Below are 5,049 nucleotides of genomic sequence, written 5' to 3'. Positions count from 1 at the left end.
ATCTCTGCCTGAAACCCTCTCTCCCTAGACTTCTGCATCATCCGTCCACCTCGCCTCCTTCAGGTCTCTGCTCCAGGGCCATCCTCTGGGTGAGGCATCCCTGACGCTTCCCTCTCCTTTCCTGCCTTATTTTTGGCCACATTCAAACATGCCAAGTATGTTACATCTTATTTTGTTTATCGCCTGTCACCTCCCACCAGAGTATAAAAGCTGCATTTCCGGAGAGTTCTTTGCTGCTGCTGGCGGCCGTCGCTTATTTGCTTGTTTGGTTTTTGACCGGCTTGGTTGAGATGTAATTGATTTGTAACATCGTGGAAGTTTAAGACGCGCAAGCTGTTGACTTGATCCACTTACGTGTTACAAAACGATGACCACCAGCGGTAGGAGCTGATGCCTCCACCCTGTCGCGTAGTTACCACTTCTTTTTCACAGGAAGAGCGCTTAAGATCTGCTCTCTTAATGGCCTCTTTGCTTTTAATCCGTTTAGATTTTTTGCTGTATCCCAGGGCCGTTGCCCCGATCCACGCCCGGCCCACACCAGGCGCTTAATAAAGTTTTGTGGGATGAATGAAATTCGAACAGGCCTCTTGATTTATGCCCTTGACTGTCGGATCCAGCTCGTTTCCTTTTGTGGGGTAGGAGAGGCCCCTCCCTCCCTCCAAGAGCAACGTTAGAAGTTAATGGATGGAAGGGCCTAGCATTCTGCGTGCCTGACGGGTGGGTGTTTTACAAGCGCACGTGGCATTTTCTGTGCTTGGGCCTTTCCTTCAGGTCCACCTGCTGTGCCTTAGTGCCCAGAACACGTATCTACCCTGTGTCAGGAAACACTGCCCACAAACACACGCCAGCAGAGGAAGGAGGCCGTGCCCGGGTGCGGGGACTGCAGGGCTCCTGCAAAGAAAGCTACAGGAAGGGAGCCCGGCTCAAGCCAACAGAAGCAGATGTGCTGCAAGGAACATTCTGAGGGCGAGTCTATCCAGAGTTTCAGTAACTCTCAACTATCCAAACCGGATACTGAGCCCTTGGCTTGTCACAGCAGTGAGCAATGTCGTGGCTGCAAATGCAGACCGGTGCAGCCGCTCTGAGGAAGAGTGTGGAGGTTCCTCGCAAAGTTAAAGATAGAACTACCCTATGACCCAGCAAAAGCACTGCTAAGTGTTTATCCAAAGAATGCAAAAATACAGATGTACGCTGATATTTAGAGCAGCACTAGCAACAGCAGCCAAAATACAGAGGGACCCCAAATGTCCATCGACGGATGAGTGGATAAAGGTGTGGTAGAGAGAGAGAGAGAGAGAGAGAGAGAGAATGGAGTATTACTCGGTGATCAAAAAGAATGAAATGTTGCCGTTGGCAATGTGGATGGAACTAGGGGGTATTATGCTAAGCGAAATCAGCCAGTCAGAGAAAGACAAATATCATACGATTTCACTCATACGTGGAATTTAAGAAACACATCAGATGAACACAGGGGAAGGGAAGGAAAAATTAGGTGAAACAGAGAGGGAGGCAAACCATAAGAGACTCTTATGTGCGGAGCACAAACTGAGGGTTGCTGCAGGGGAGGTGGACAGGGGGATGGGCTAGATGGGTGACGGGCGTCGAGGAGGGCACATGTTCTAATGAGCACTGGGTGTTGCACGTAAGTGCTGAATCACTAAATTCTACTCCTGAAACCAAGGCTGCACTGTATGCTGACTAGAATTTAAATAAAAAAATTTTCGGGGCGCCTGGGTGTTTCAGTCGGTTAAGCGTCTGACTTCAGCTCAGGTCACTATCTCACGGTCCGCGAGTTTGAGCATGCGTCGGGCTCTGGGCTGATGGCTCAGGGCCTGGAGCCTGCTTCCGATTCTGTGTCTCTCTCTCTCTCTGCCCCTCCCCCGTTCATGCTCTGTCTCTCTCTGTCTCAAAAATAAATAAACGTTAAAAAAAAATTTTTTTTTAATTTTTTTTCAAAAAAGAAAAGAAGCGAGCAGGGTGAATTCTGCATAAGCCCATGCATACTGTGCCCCATACACTCGCCCGGCCTCTACTTACCGGGGTCGGTGTGGTGATGGGGACACGTCAGGGCTTCGAAGACAGACACATGTTCCAAACCTGCCTCTACCCTTACCGTCAACTTCGCTCTGGACGTTGTAAAACTCCCTTTCCTTGTACATCAGATGAATTGGGAACAGTAATATCCGTCTTTCAGGCAGGTTTTTCTTGCACGGATTAGAACCAGGGTATACGTCTATTTTGTACACGTGCATATATATATTTGTGTGTGTATATGTTTATAACACTTATGTATACACATTTATTTGTTTATATATAACTGGCAGGCCATGAACCCTTCGTCAATAGTAGCTGTGGTCATCGTAATTAGCGGTGGTACCACTAATGACAGTGGAACAGTAGTGAGAATTAGCCCTCGAGGAACCGATTTAAGTCTGACCTGGAACACCCAGGGTTTTTTGTCGCTGTTGTTGGGTTTCTTGGTTGCGTTTTGTGTTGCTGTTTCGCTCTTTGGAGCCATCAGACCAGACTGCCTTTGTCCTCAGCATGTTTATGGGTTGCTTGCTCCTCAGAGAGCCCGCGGGTCCACTTCCAGTGAACAGGACAATGAAATGGGGGCGCCATTTTTGCTTCCACAGTCCTTGCCACCTGGGGCTGAATGTACGCAGAAAATCCCGAGGAGGATCCGCGGCCACACGTCATCTGGGAAAAGCCAAACGGGAGACCCGAGTCCGAGCCCATCATTCTTCTTAAAACCTTCCGCTGGTCTTCCAGTTGTTCTCAGGACAAAGACGGAGTCCCTTCTCCAGGCCCTCCAGGCCCTTCAGATCGGGCTTTTACTCATCTCTCCGTCCTTTCTGACTCACCACACCCCAGCCACCGTGACCTTCCGGCGCTTTCTCCAGCACATGGTCTCCTCTGCCAAGAACAGGCCCCCTCTCCCGGCTCTCCGCTGCGTAACCCCTTCCGGTCCCAACGGAAATGTCATTTTTATGGAGGAAGATTTACTGAACCTCCAGACTGGACTAGGTTCCCTAAGGATCTCACGGGGACCTCTGCCCCTCTTCGTAGATATCAAATTATTATTAACTCATTATTTGTAAGATTCCATTTAAGGGTCTACCGCTAGGAGACATTAGGTTTCACGAGGGCAGTGACCTCCTTGTCCTTTCTCATGGCTGAAGCAGTCCCGGGGCTTAGCGAGGCTAGGCACAGAAACTCGCTTCATAAATATTTGTTGAATGGATAAGTGGAGCCGTGGGCGGATGCAATGCTGTTTTAGTCTAGTGGCGCCCAGTTTGGATCTCTGCAAGGTCCCTCTGGGGAATGCGGGTCGTTCTGAAAGACAGATGAACCATAAACAGTGCTGTGAATGGTAGAGGACAAATAATGTGTATTGATGGAGGCAAGGCCTTCCTATCACGCTCACAGGACTCATCAGCTCTCAGGCTACTCCATCAACAGACCGCACACACGCACACACGCACGCACACGCTGCCAGCCGTGGGGGTGGAGGGAGGGCTTCCGGAATCCCAGCCTCAAGGCTGCCCTCACCTGAGTGCCTAGCCCTGCCCTGTCCAATGTGGATAGTCACTGGCTGGCCACAGGGGCCCATCGAGCCCTTGAGATGTGGCCAGGGTGACGAAGGAACTGATTTTTCGATGAGATTTCATTCCGTAGTTGACATTTAAATTTAAAAACCTGAACTCAGTTACTAGAAACAAATTTAAGTAGGTTTGGAACAACTTGGACGGGCGAACCTCCTTTTTCCAACTGTGAACTTTAGGAAGTCTAAACACGGATTAAGTCTTGCTTCATAAAAACGTAGCATTCCATTTGAGGCGTAACCTATCCCAAATTTCAAAGACAGCGCCCCAAAAAGGAAAATTTTCTCATTAGTAACTTTTACATCAATTGTGTATTGAAAAGCTATTTTAGAAACATTAGATCAAATAAAGAGCATTACTGAGATGAACTTTGATTCTTTTCCTCCAGACTGCCGATTTAGAGAGAGAGAGAAATGAGAGAACGTGCTCCTTTCAAACCAGAGCCTGTAGGTTTGAGACGGACATCACCATCACTGTGGCCCATACTTGGAAGGAGGAGACAATGGAAGGGAGACTCTTCTTTCTCTACGTGGAAAAATCATCATATTAACACCTGAAATGGTAGACACCCGAGTCATAGGCAGGGTTATGAAGAGGGAGCACAATTTACCTTCCTGCACAGACAGCGGTAATGTTCTTTATTGAGCTATTTCCATCCACGAGAGAGCAGTACATTGTGCAGAGGCTTCTGTCACACGGGGTTGCCTGCCATACCTGAAACGGAATGACGATTAGAGACCATAAATTTGTTCTTCCGAAGTACCTTCCCTCCATAGATCTTGCAAGCCTTCACTGATGCTAAGTGAGTCTTTCACGATGGGCTACAAGGTCAAAAATCTCACCTCCTTTTGGCTGCTGAGAAAGAGTGTTGTGCCTAAGGTCACAGAGCGAAGCCACCACGCCCGGGCTGGCCAGGTGCACCTGTTGGTCTGTTCACTGGACTGTTACCCCCGGCGGCTTCTCGGAAGGTGCCTGTCGGTTATTCCCAGTCCTTCCTGCTTCCCAGACTGCCAGCCTCCGCCACCCACTACCTAGACCGCAAGAGGAGTGATATTCTTCGGTAAGTGACAAAAATTTAAAAAAATGGTTTTACCGGGTCCTTTTTCAATGGAGAGCACATGGCTTAAAAGCAAACGTCAGGCAGGTAATCTTTTACCGTGTCTTTGTACGTATGATTTGGAGGTTTGCTGTTCACAATGCGGTCCGCTGATCAGCGGCACTGACGTCATCAGGGACCTTGTTACAAATGCAGAATCTCAGGCCCGACTCCCGACCTACTGAGTCAGAACGGGCGCTTACACAACCTCCCCCAGGATTCACGTGCACGTTAGAGCCTGACAAGTGTCGTCTGTAGGACGTGAGTTATGTCCCGGCCTCCTCACTGTGAGCGATTGGAGGGAATCTACTGGCTCTCCCTTGTGGATGTCTGTCCTCTCCTCTCTGT

At 49.1% G+C, this 5,049-nt stretch overlaps 1 long non-coding RNA gene across 1 annotated transcript; it reads right to left on the bottom strand.

Annotated features, from left to right (window-relative positions):
• Positions 1 to 1,931: 1,931 nt before the first annotated feature.
• On the bottom strand, positions 1,932 to 4,628 carry LOC122202403. The gene is made up of 3 exons (XR_006194641.1): positions 4,448 to 4,628; positions 4,216 to 4,319; positions 1,932 to 3,336 (listed from the first exon to the last, which is right to left on the bottom strand). It is a non-coding gene; the product is annotated as an uncharacterized LOC122202403 (long non-coding RNA).
• Positions 4,629 to 5,049: the final 421 nt, after the last annotated feature.

The sequence above is a fragment of the Panthera leo genome, chromosome D2 (assembly GCF_018350215.1).
Source record: "Panthera leo isolate Ple1 chromosome D2, P.leo_Ple1_pat1.1, whole genome shotgun sequence".
Classification (NCBI taxonomy): domain Eukaryota; kingdom Metazoa; phylum Chordata; class Mammalia; order Carnivora; family Felidae; genus Panthera; species Panthera leo.
This window is presented reverse-complemented; position numbering and strand designations above follow the sequence as displayed.